We start from the raw sequence: 12,854 nt of genomic DNA, 5'->3' as shown, positions 1-12,854 counted from the left end.
AGAGTAATTCACAGACTCCTCAGGCCCTCTGTCTTGCAGATCTAAGCCTGACCTGCATGACTCAGGCTGGCTTTCCCATTTCTCAGCCCAAATTAGAAAGGTAGGTAGGCAGACAAATGAGATAAACAGGTAGACAGATAGATAGGTAGATAGGTAGATAGGTAGATAGATAGATAGATAGATAGATAGATAGATAGATAGATAGATAGATAGATAGATAGATAGACGATAGATACATAAATACATAGATACACAGATGATGGGTGGATGGATGGATAGAGAGACAGACAGATAAAGCTTTTATTAAGCATGATGTGCCAGGCACAGTGCTAGTGTGCATAAAAAAAATTCAAGCAAACAAGACAACCCCCATCCTGAAGGAGTTTACATTTCAATAAGAGAAGACAACATGTTAGGGGCACTGGAAAGTGGGGGTGAGTGTGGGAACAAAGTAGCAGCTGAGGAGGGGGCAGAGTCCAGAGAGAGAGTCCACACCTGAGTGAGGGCCTTCCTGAACCAGTGGGTCTGAGGTCAGGGGGGGTGCACTTCAGGGCAGAGTGTCTTCTATGAAGAAAAAGGGGTGGAGGAAGAGTCCAGAGAGAGAGAGAAAGTCCAGGGATGAGGGAAGTAATCACTAGCATTTATATAGCACTATAACATTTGCAAAATGCTTTACATAAAATGAACTCATTTGATTCTCAAAAAACCCTTGTGTCAGTTAGGTTGCATGAGGGATAGAGCTCTGGGCTCAGAAAGACTGGAATTAAAAAGCAGCCTCTGAAACTTATTAGTTAGAGGACTCTGGTTTAACCTCAGTTTCTACAACAGTAAAATGGAAATCATAATAACACATAGCTTACAGGGTTGCTGTGAGGCTCAGATAATTTGTAAAAGCCTAGCCCAGAGCTGTTACCGCTCAGTCATTTCCAGGAGTGGCCTACTCTTTGTGACCCCACTTGGAGTTTTCTTAATGAAAATACTGGTGTGGTTTACCATTTCCTTCTCCATCTCATTTTTATAAATGAGGAAACCGAGGCAAGCAGGGTCAAGTGACTTGCCCCAGTAAATGATGAGGCTGAATTTGAACTCATGAAGATGAGTCTTCCTGACTCTGGACCCAGCACCTAGCTGCCCCAAGCACAGAGTAGGCACCATGAGACACTTTTATCCTTCTCATTTTACATATGACTTGACTAGGGTCACACAGCTGCCAAGTATCTGAGGTAGGATTAGAATTCATGTCTTCCCAAACCCATCATTGAATAGAAGACACCCACTCTATCAGCAACCTGATAGTTCTTTGGGGTCTCCACAGCTAGAACAGGAATAAGTCATCCCTATTGCCTGGCATGGGTTCCCCTCAGGGTCAGGGAACACCTCACCTGACATCTAGATGCTCAGGAAGTCGAAAATAGAATTCCTTCTTTATCTGAGTCTCCTCCATAGGACTCCAACAATCCACCTGCTTCTCTGGTAGAGGCGTTTCCTGGGGTTTAGCTGATACTGCTTCTCTACGGCTCTTCTCCTCCTGATTCCTGATCTCAATGAACTCCCCCATGTTATTGGTGCTGTTGTAGGCAACAAGTGATTGTGATGTCTTGTCATTGTAATTGCAGAGTGTTGACTCCTCCTCCTAGCCCTGTGTGTCTCTGGAGAGGAGATCTAGCAGTGCCTTCATAGGAAAAAACCACAGACTAAGCAAAGATAGCAAGAACAGGAAAGGAAGAGATCATAGGATGTTGATTTTCAAGAGAGCAGGGCTCCAGCCACAGTGGAAGGGAGAGTTAAAGGAAGGCAGAGACTGGACAGAGCTGAATTTACTAAGGAGAGAGGGGATGTGGTGGCTGTACAAGCTTTCCACCACAGGCAAGAGACTGAGGCAGGCCACCACAGGGTGAAGGCAGAACCATCTTTAAAGCTAGTCATGGACACAGGACCCTGGAGGAGGCCAGAGCAGGTGATACCCTAGGAGACTTGGTTGAGGGAACTGGATGTCAGACAACCGTCTCATGGGAGTTCCAACTATGATGGCTGGGGGTCTCAACATCTCCGTTTTCTGAGACTCCAAAGCACCAATCAGTAGGTAAAGGTGCCTCATTCCCAAGCATCAACCATTCTTGGGAACACTATAAGCATACACCAGAAATGTCATGTGTTGACTCCAGTCAATCTGTCAATAATCATTTATTAAGCTTGTAGACACTAAGTATTGGGAAAAGAAAGAAAGAAAGAAAGAAAGAAAGAAAGAAAGAAAGAAAGAAAGAAAGAAAGAAAGAAAGAAAGAAAGAAAGAAAGAAAAGAAAGAAAGGAAAGAAAGAAAGAAAGAAAGAAAGAAAGAAAGAAAGAAAGAAAGAAAGAAAGAAAGAAAAAGGAAGGAAGGAAAGAAAGAAAGAAAGAGAGAAAAAGAAAGAAAGAAAAAGAAAGACAAAAGACAGACCCAGCTCTCAAGGTATTCATAGTCTAATAGGGTACAAGACATGAAAACAACCATGTACAAACAAGATACAGACTGATCAATGAGATAATCACAGGGGACCAGGAAAGGCTTGTCTTAGGAGATGAGATTTTTGTTAGCTCCTGAAGGAAGCCAGGGAAGGAAGACAATCTGCTGAACAAGACAGGTTAGGATAGGATTCCTTACATATGTAGAGGGGTCAGCCTAGAAGCCCTTCTTCATGTGAGAAAGGAGGGAAAAGTGATAGACTTCATCAGGGTGATGTGAGATGAGGGTTTTTCTCAAGCTCTAGAGCTCCAAGCGTAGTTCTTTTAGTTTGTCAACCTGTAGATTTTTATTACATAGCAGAGCTGCTTTGCCACAACACAATTTAGATTTTGTTGTTTCACAATTTTTATTCATGCCTTTTTTATGTCATTTCCACTTTCTTAATATATCCCTCCCTTTCTTGTACCAAGGAAATAAGTAAGAAGTAAGAAAAAGAAGGAAGATAAAAAAGTAGGTCAGAAAAATTAATACATTCATCATTTGAGGCTAATGTTACAAGCGATGATTCATACTCATAGTTCCCCGTCTCTGCAAAAAAAGAAATTATTGTGTCATTTCAGTTGTGTCTGACACTTCTTGACCTCACTTGGGGTTTTCTTGAAGTGGTTTGCCATTTCCTTCTTCAAATCACTTTACAGCTGAGGAAACTGAGGCCAACAGGGTGGAGTGACTTGCCCAGGGTCACACAGCTAGTAAGTGTCTGAGGCCAGATTTGAACTCAGGAAGATGAGACTTCCTGATTCCAGGCACAACACTCTGTCCACCAAATCATAGCTGCCAAAAGAGTGCATCTCTTATTACTTTGGCACCAAGTTTAGTTATATAATTATACAGCATCCAATTTTCTCTTTTATTTTCTTCTTATGTGCAGTCTTGCATTCATTGCCTTATTTTCCTAGTTTTGCTTCCTTAATTATGTATCAGCTTATAGAAGTCCTCATAAACTTATCTGTAGTTATCATATTCATAATTTCTTACAGCACAATAATCTTCCCAGGCTTATGTGTGTACAGATACGTCATGCGTATGTATATACCTCAGTGGACCAATGTGTGTATCTCAAAGGCATGCCCCTTGGCTACCATTTTTCTTCTACTTTTTGTCTCAGTGACTAACATACTCACATATTAGGGACAGACCTGGTACCATGTTAAGCCAGATCTGATGCTGGCGCTGGAAGGAAGGCAGTCATAGACCATTGAACAAGTAACAAAAAAGGGTTTACTCAAGACCTAATATTGCAGGAATATGCAGCGAGGATATAATTGTTTCTATAGACAAGAACCCTCTTTCCCTCTCCAAAGAAGGAGCCAGGTGGAGAAGTACATAAGAGGGATGGAGTCAGAAAGAACTGAGTTGAATGGGGGAAGGGGGACTCCTGGCTTTCAGGGATGAAAGGTAAGCACTGTCCCCATACAGCGGGTTAATGCCCACACGTAACGTTTGAAGACTCCCATGTGTAAGGAAAGCATATGGAGAATATTTCCCTATGTAGTAAATACTTTTTAAAAAATTATTATGAATTTGTTTTTAGTTTTCTACAATCACTTCCATAAGTCTTAGACTTTTTCCCCCTCACTCCCACCTCCCTCCCTGAGATGGCATGCAGTCTTATATAAGTTCTACACACACATTCCTATTAAATACATTTTCACCTTAGTCATGTTGCATAGAAGAATTAAAATGGATGGGAGAAACCATGAGACAAACCAAAACAAAACAAAACATAATGCAAGAGAAAATATTCTGCTTCATTCTGCGATTCAGTTCCATAGTTCTTTCTCTGGATGTGGATGGCATTTTGCCTCCTTAAAGGAGTATTCCACCTGTAGCAGGTTTAAGGAATACATAGTCTGAGTCAAACACATCCCCCTTTCCTGAGTTTTGCTTGTTTACCTCAAGGTTTTATATCTTCTAGGTTGGGGGTGGGGGGGTGGTATGGGGAACCTGTGTCCACGAGGCCACATGTGGCCCTCTAATTCCTCAAGTGTGGTCCTTCGACTGAATATAAACTTCACGGAACAAATCCCCTTAATTAAAAGATTTGTTCTATAAAAGTTGGACTCAGTCCAAAGGTCAAACCCAAGAACCTAGAAGGTCACATGTGTCCTCAAGGCCACAGCTTCCCCATCTGGTTGTCGATGTACAGATAAATACAGTGTCCAATTCTTCATGAGCTCATTTGGAATTTTCTTGACAAAGACACTGAAGTGGTTTGCCATTTCTTTCTCCAGCTCATCTTACAAGTGAGGAAACTGAGGCAAACAAGGTTAAGTGACTTACTCAGGGTCACATAGCTTGTAAGTGTCTGAGGCCAGATTTGAATTCATGAAGCTGAGTCCTCCTGACTCCAGGCCTGGCACTCTATGCACTATGGCACTACACAGCTGCCCCACTGGGTAAAAATACACTTATTATTCCCTCCTCCCAGGCATTGCTTTTTACAAAAACGTGTACTTGCTTAATGGCTTTGATTTCAACATATTTCCATTGCATTTGTGATTTCTGAAGCAGCCAAGCTCTGTCTGCTCTTCCTTCTGCCTGCTAAAAGCCTTGCTAAAAGAGAGGTTGGATTGGTCTCCCATCCCTCTACTGAGATTCAAACCTTTCTCCAAATCTCTATCCTCTCCAGCCCTAATCACACAAAACTGCTTTAGTGGCGAACAGATTTTCTCTTACATAAAAGAAGATTGTAGGGATGAAGGGCAGCAGGTGAGCAGTTAGAGGAACTGGTGTTCATCTGGATTAGGAAGAATCCAGCAGCTCATTTTTGGACTCATTTGGGCTCTTCTTGGCAAAGTGGCTTGCCATTTCCTTCTCTATCCCATGTTATAGATGAGGAAACTGAGGCAAGCAAGGTTAAGTGACTTGCCCAGGATCACACAGCTAGTTAAGTGCACAATTTGAACTCGGGGAAGATGAGTCTTCCTAACCCCAGGCCCAGTGTTCTATGCATCATGATGCCACCTAGCGGCACGATGCCAGGTACTGAGAAGACAGAATCCACTTTTCCTCTTGAGTTCAGCTCTTTCCCAAAGGATGAAGACAATGCCCACCAACTTAACCAAGGAGTTCGGCTTTGAACAGCAGGAAAATGAGAGGAAGTAGATAGTTCCCTGCAGCCTCTCTACACCAATGCATATCTCCTAAGTTCTGGGCCAGGGCAAGGTCTTTCCTTAGCTTCTGGTTTCCAGAAAAACTAGAGTTTGTTGGAGCTATCACTCAGAGAGCAGACATTCAGTTCAGTTTTTGCCTCCTGGGTCTATTGGGTCATCCCAGCCTTTAGCTCCTCTGGCCCAGAAGCCCCCCAAAAACAGAGTCCCAGAAATTCAAATTCCTCAAATCCATCTCCACAGCAACACTTTCAGCTGGGGGGCTCCATTCATATCCCACACCCCCAATGCCCCTCAGGGGCCATATATTTTATAGTCCTTTGCAAAGAAAAAAATCATCTGGGTTGTACTTGGATTCTATAATAACACAAATTTCAAAATAAACAGCAGCACTTCAACAAGGGAGATTATTCTGGTACCCCATTCACGTCTCTCTACAGTACCATGGAAAGCAGATGCATCTGATGTCATATGCCAGCATAGCGGGTATTGTGTTTCTTGCCTTTTCGATGGGTGGGGAAGGGGGTGGAGGGAAACAGAGAATTTGGCACTGAAAATAAAAACAAAATTTAAAGAAGAAGGAAAGAAAACAAGTGCTTATTAACCATGTATGCAATAACCCTCCTCCCCTGGGAGAGAGGTGATGGACTCAAGATGCACAATGAACATAAATTTTTTGGATATGGCCAATGTGGAAATTTATTTTGCCTAAGTGCGGATTTGTTTCAAGGTTTAATTTTTGCTCTTATTTTTCCAATGGGGAAAGTGGAAGGGAAAGAAAATCACTTCTTGAGAATTAAAAAAAATATCTTTTTAAGTGCTCAAATAAATAAATAATCAATGCATGTGGCGTAAAGTGCCTCATGTTAAGGTGCTTAGTGATTAAATATCTAAATGACAAGCACAGTAATTAAGACATGCTTATCCTAAGAGTTTGTGCTTACCCATAGTCTACAAGTAATCATAAATACCAAAAAAAAAATTTTTAAACGAGCTATAAAATATCAGCAAGCTTCTAAAGCACAAATATAAGTATGATCATTAGTGGACATACAAATAAACAGTGAGAACAGTGCAAAACTAACAACAAGATGTTGTCATGTACAGCATCTAGCTCTATAGCTATGGAATAAGCCTGTAAGCAAATATACCAAATAGCCAAATAAGACAGGAAGCAGAACTCAATTGTGCAGCAAAGCCATGTACATTATATGGAATTATATACAAGTCACGCAATTATATGCAATTTCTGGCAGGGACATTCTCCAGAATTGCCTCCTAGTTATATGTGTAACTCTTTTCTCTGATTCATCTGTAACATAAATTAGTTGGGTCTCTGGCCAAATGGTGCTGTGCTGGGGGTTTTTTTTTTTCTATTTAATCTTTTTTCTATTAGAGTGATTTGCCATTTCCTTCTCCAGCTCATGAGGAACTGAGGCAAACAGGATCAAGTGACTTGCCCAGGATCACACAGCTAGTAAGTGTCTGAGGCCATATTCAAATTCGTGAAGATAAGTTCTCCTGTTTCTAAGTCCAGTGCTCTATCCAAGGCTCCTCTAAGCTGTTTTGTAACCTGCTTACCTCTGGGCGCGGTACTTGTGCTGGTTAATGACATGGGATGATCAGTCATTGCCTTCGTAACGATATGCCTACTTCTCTAAATTTGACCTTTTAATGATGTCCCATTGGATTATCAGGATGTAACTGGACTTTTCAAGCCTGAGTTTTGCAAACTGATGTTTAGACATGCATGACTCAAAATTGGGGGTTGAGGGGGAGAAGGGAACAAGGATTTCTTAAGTACCTACTATGTGCTAGGCCCTGGGTTAAGTTCTTTAAAATTATTTGATCTTCACAATAACTTTGAGAGGAGGTAAGTGCTATTATCATCCTATCCTAAACAGCTAGATAGTACAGAGGATGGAAGAGGGGGCCAGGCCTGGAGTCAGAAAAACTGTAGTTCGAATCCAGTCTCAGTCAATTAACCTCTATCTGCTTCAGTTTTCTCAACAGTAATTGGTAGAGGGAATAATTTACTCAACACTGTATTCTTTTTTTTCTCCCCACTTTGGAAGCAATCGAAGTTGAGTGAGTGATCAGTGGATCACATAGCCATTAAGTGTCTGAAGTAGGATTCAAAACTCAGGTCCTCCAGACTTCAGTACTCTATCCACTTCGGGGCAGCTAGGTGGGGCAGTGGATAGAGCACCAGTGCAGGAGTCAGGACGAACTGAGTTCAAATCTCACCTCAGACACTTGATACTGACTAACTGTGTGACCTTGGGCAAGTCACTTAACCCCAATTGCCTCATCCTGATGAATATCTGGCTACTGGATTCAGATGGCTCTAGAGGAGAAGTGAGGCTGGTGACCGGCACAGTGCTCCGTCACTCAAAACAAAGTCAAGTGCAAGTCATGTCATCATTTCTCTGATGGCATGGTCTTCTTCGGCAGTGAAGGATGAACACACACACCCTATCCACTGTGACTCTTATGCTCCTTAACATTGTACTCTTGAGAGGTAGAGTTGGTTCAAGAGAAGAGACATTATTCTTCATTCTTTCTTTAAGAGATACATGTTCCAGGTCTCTTCAGGGAGAGAAGAAAGAGAAAAGCATGAGAAGACGCATGTACGTAGGGTCAGTGGCAAAACATGTCCTTGATTTCCAGCTTGTCTCCCTAGAAACATTTCCTCTTGAGGGAGATCGTGACCTCTTTCTTGGCATTACAGCTCAATCTCACCTAAAAAGCCAGTTTGCCCTTGTGTATTTTTTTTTTTATATTTTAATCTGTAGAGCTCCAAATCATGTTTGCTATCTGCTTGGATAAATAGGTTCACTCATTATTAACTTTTTGTGAGGGGTTGTTGTTGGGTTTTGTTTTTTTTTTTTTTTTTTGGTTTTTTTTTAGGGTAACTAGCATTTGGTGGGAAAGAATCAAGACTACAGAGTTAACTTGAGCTATTTTCCCCTTTGAGGGACAGGGACCAGCAAAGTTAGTGGCTTAGATATAAAAATCCTGACCTTAAACCAGAATATTGAGGAAATGGGGAGGCATCTAGATATAATTCTAACCTAGTACCCCCTCAGAGGGGAGAACAGATTGGCCAGTCTCTTTGTCCTTTTTCTGCTCCCTTGGAGACAAGAATCAAAGAGTCCCTTGGGGATGGGTCAGACTCCAGAGATGTTTATCCATACCTCCCTGAAAGTGGCATTTAGATGACCTATTTGCATATGTACATTTTCCATGGGCAGCACTCACCTAACAAGGATTTCTGTGCTCTGTGGGTTATTTCTGTAGTTTAAGGATCTCTGTAACTGAACTGGACGAAAGGGAGTTGCGTCTGGATTAATTTCTCTCACCTTCTCTGAACTGAGACTTTCCCACATTGGAAGCAAGGATACCCAGTGATAGTGCGCATCTCATTCACTAGAAATGCCACTTTCCGAACCAATATCTGGTTCAGATTGTCTTTGTATATCTGATGGGCAGTCTGTTTTGCTCAGTCTGCAGAGATAAATTCCAATTACTTCATCAGCACAATCAGAAAGTTTAACTCTCCCAGGGACTGTAAGCAACTGGGCATGGGGTGGGAGAAGGAACAATTAAGCACTGCCCGTATGCCCCTCACTGTGCTAAGCATTGGTGATACAAAGAAAAACAAAAGATAGTCCCCAATCTCAAGGAGGTCACCTTCTAATGGGGAAGAAAACATTCCAACAACCATGTACAAACACAAACAGATGTAAGATCAAGAAAGCATAATGGAGAGAGAGAACACACTAACATTAAGGGGGATCAGAAAAGGCTTCTTGGAGAAGATGAGATTTTAGCTGGAATTTGAAGGAAGCCAGGAGTTAGAGGTGGAGACAGAAAGCATTCTAGGCACAGAGGGGGCACTCACTAAAAAATTTCAGAAGTCTGGAGATTGTGCAAGGCTTATTTTAGCTTCTCAGTTAAGCAACGTACTGGTTGCATTAGCGTCATCTCCATCCTTTGAAAAGCCAACATACAAGTCAATAGGTAAGGCCTAACCCTTATCCAAATGTAAGCAAATGGGGTGGAAAGACTGTGGCTTCATTTCTGGTGGGACTGTACATGTATACTAGAAATATTTCATCTCTTGATCTCAATGAGACTTTTGTTTCAGGTTCAGCGCTCCTAGCATGTTCAACAGCATGTGGTTGAAATTCCCAGGCTGTGTGGGTCTCCTTTAAATGGTCAAGGGTAGTTCTATGCTTTCTGTTAACTGCCAAAGTTAATATTTCCGTGAGTAGCTCTCTCTCCAAGTCTCTGCCTTGGTCAGAATGGACGCTGGTGAGGAATGCATACCCTGAAAAATATTTCTTCCACAATCCTACAGCCACTGTGGAAACTTTCTGCCTCTTATTTGGGGATGTTTGTACATATCTGGTGAAATGATCAGTCACCAGTAAGATAGGACTTACATTTTTGCGATCTCCTTTTAAAGAGGAAAAGTCAACACAGACAAGTTCCAAAGGTTTGCTGTTGCTTATATACTCCAAACATGCAGCATGAGTTGGCAGTGTTTTTTTTGGCATACATTGGGTCCAAGTTTCACGCTTCTTAGTAGCAACTTGGGCTGGTCAATTATTTTTTGCTGACTTGCTCCAAGATACTCTCTTGACCCATATGTCCAAAGTTATCACACAGCACTGTTATGGCCATAGAATGACGTGATCTGGGTAACAAGAACACTTTTTGGAGCCATGCTTGGGATCAGTACTGGCTCGGTACTCCATCACACAGCTCCTATTTTTACCATTATCTTAATGGGAAAGTACCTTTAAGGGACTAGGACTTGAGTCCTGTAGCATCACATCTTTTCCTCTTGGACTGTATGTATCACAGTCTTTCATCAGTTCTCTGTGCTAGTTGCTAGTCACTTTCAGACAACTGAGATAAAGAAAATTGGTTCAATGAAAAAAAGTTTCTCATATATGCTTCTAGAATGCTCTCTGGAAGTTCCAGCTGCTCATTTTCTCGTGATTGTAGCTGTTTCCTGGGTGTCACATAAAGTCTCCACTCCTTCCTTATGTATTTACATAGCTTCAGTTATCACCTGGTGTTTAGGAAAGTGCAATTGCATCAGGAGTGTGTGTTGGAAAAAGTGTGCCATATGTGCATTGTCTTCCCAGAGAGCTGGTTGTTAAATATTTACCAGCACACTCCTGAACAAGTTGGGCTTCTTTGATGGTATTGTTTGCTGAATTCATTGTCAACTTGTGCTGTTACTCGTCTCTGGCAAGAAGCACCTAGCTTGTCACTGGTCAGATTATAACAATGAGTTGTTGTCATCCCACATTTGAAAATTTGCTCCATATCTGTAAGTCTTTAAATGTCTCAATTCAGGCCACTTCAAAGCTAAGAACTTTAGCATATTTTGTATGGGATAATGAGACTGTCACTCAACCCACAGTTGACAGAAGTTTCTGGCTTCCATCACTCTTGTGGTATAGGACTGTTCTCAATCCCTCCAAGCTGCCATCTGTCTGTCCTTAGTATAAAAGACTTGTTTAGATTCACACAGGTCAGTACTCGTGGATATCCTAGGCAATTGACCAAACCATTGAAAGCTCGTCCAACTCTGTTCCTCCATCTGTCTCCAAAGGACAAATCAACCTCTTTTTGACCTTCTGCTTCTGTCCAGTCGTATAAGCACAAGTGAGATGATTCGACAGTTTGGCAATGAAAGCACAGCTCGTAATAAACTTGTAATGTATATTAAATCCTACAAAAAGTTCTTGAAGGTTCTGTGGATGTGGCCAAGTCAGGGCTACTTCTTTTTTCCGAGTCTTTGCTTATACCTTGCTGTGATACTATGGGACCCACATACTGGGCAGAGATTCTGCCAAACTGGTACTGCTCAACTCATCAGCTTCCTCCAGCCAATTTTATGCTCATTAGTCTTTCCTCGTGTTCTTCTAATGTCAAAGAAAATGAGGTTGTTTAGGTACACAAACACTTCCATGTAATTCATGTCTCCAACTATTTCATACATTAGCTGTTGGAGAGTGGAAAGTACCCCCAAGGTGCCTTGAGATGTGCACTCAGATTGGTCAAATTCATCTGAGAATATGAAAGTCACAGGAAGACATTATGTGAATCCAAGTTTGAGAACCACTGGCTGTGGAATATCTTGAACCCTTGGCATAGTGTACCTATTTTGTTCAAAGGCTAATAGTCCATATGCATGCATATTTTTCCATTCTTCTTTGGTATCAATACTATGTTGTATACAGGCTTCTGGGCACTGTAATGATGACATTAGTCAACTTCTTTTAATATGATTCCTGACATCTTTTATCACAGACAAAGGGATATTCCTAGAGGTTTTCCTGGAATTGTTGTGTATGGGTGAGGTAAATTCTCTGCGTTGCTTCTTGGGCACATCCCAGCTTCTAATCTTGTATAATGTGTGTCTGTCCTCTTGTTAGGCTTCTGCCTCAACCAGTCTTTCCATTCTTCTGATCCTGAGGAGTCAAAGTTAAATATCTCAAGACCCACTCCTGTCTTTGAAAATCCAGTGCTCTCATGAGGTCTACTGAAGTTAATTTATTTTTAATTTTCAACATTCACTTCCATAAGTTTTAAATTTTCTCCCCCTCCCAAGATATCATGCAATCTGATATAGGTTCTACATATACATTCCTATTAAACATATTTTCACATTAGTTACGCTGTATAGAAGAATCAGAATGAATGGGAGGTACCATGAGAAAGAAAACAAAACAAAGAAAATAGTCTGCTTCACTCTGTATTCAGACTCCATAGTTCTTTCTCTGGATGTGGATGGCATTTTCCATCATGAGTCCTTTGGAATTGTTTTAGATCATTGCATTGCTGAGAAGGGCTAAGTCTATCAAAGTCAGTCCTCACACACTGTAGTTGTTACTGATTTCAGTGTTCTCCTGGTTCTATTCACTTCACTCAGCATCAGTTCATATAAGTCTTTTCAGGTTTTTCTGAAATCTGCCAGCTCATTATTTCTTATAGCACAACAGCATTACATTACATTCATATGCCACAACTTGTTCAGTCATTCCCAAATTGATAGGCATCCCCTCAATTTCCAGTTCTTGACCACCACAAAAAGAGCTGCTATAAATATTTTTGTACATGTGGGTCCTTTTCCCATTTTTATGAACTCTTTGGGATACAGCACTAGAAGAGGTATTGCTGGGTCAATGGGTATGCACATTTTTATAACCCTTTGG

This window comes from Notamacropus eugenii, chromosome 3 (genome assembly GCF_028372415.1).
Source record: "Notamacropus eugenii isolate mMacEug1 chromosome 3, mMacEug1.pri_v2, whole genome shotgun sequence".
In the NCBI taxonomy this organism is placed as follows: Eukaryota; Metazoa; Chordata; class Mammalia; order Diprotodontia; family Macropodidae; genus Notamacropus; species Notamacropus eugenii.
The sequence above is the reverse complement of the archived record's forward strand: the minus strand, read 5'-3'. Positions refer to the sequence as shown.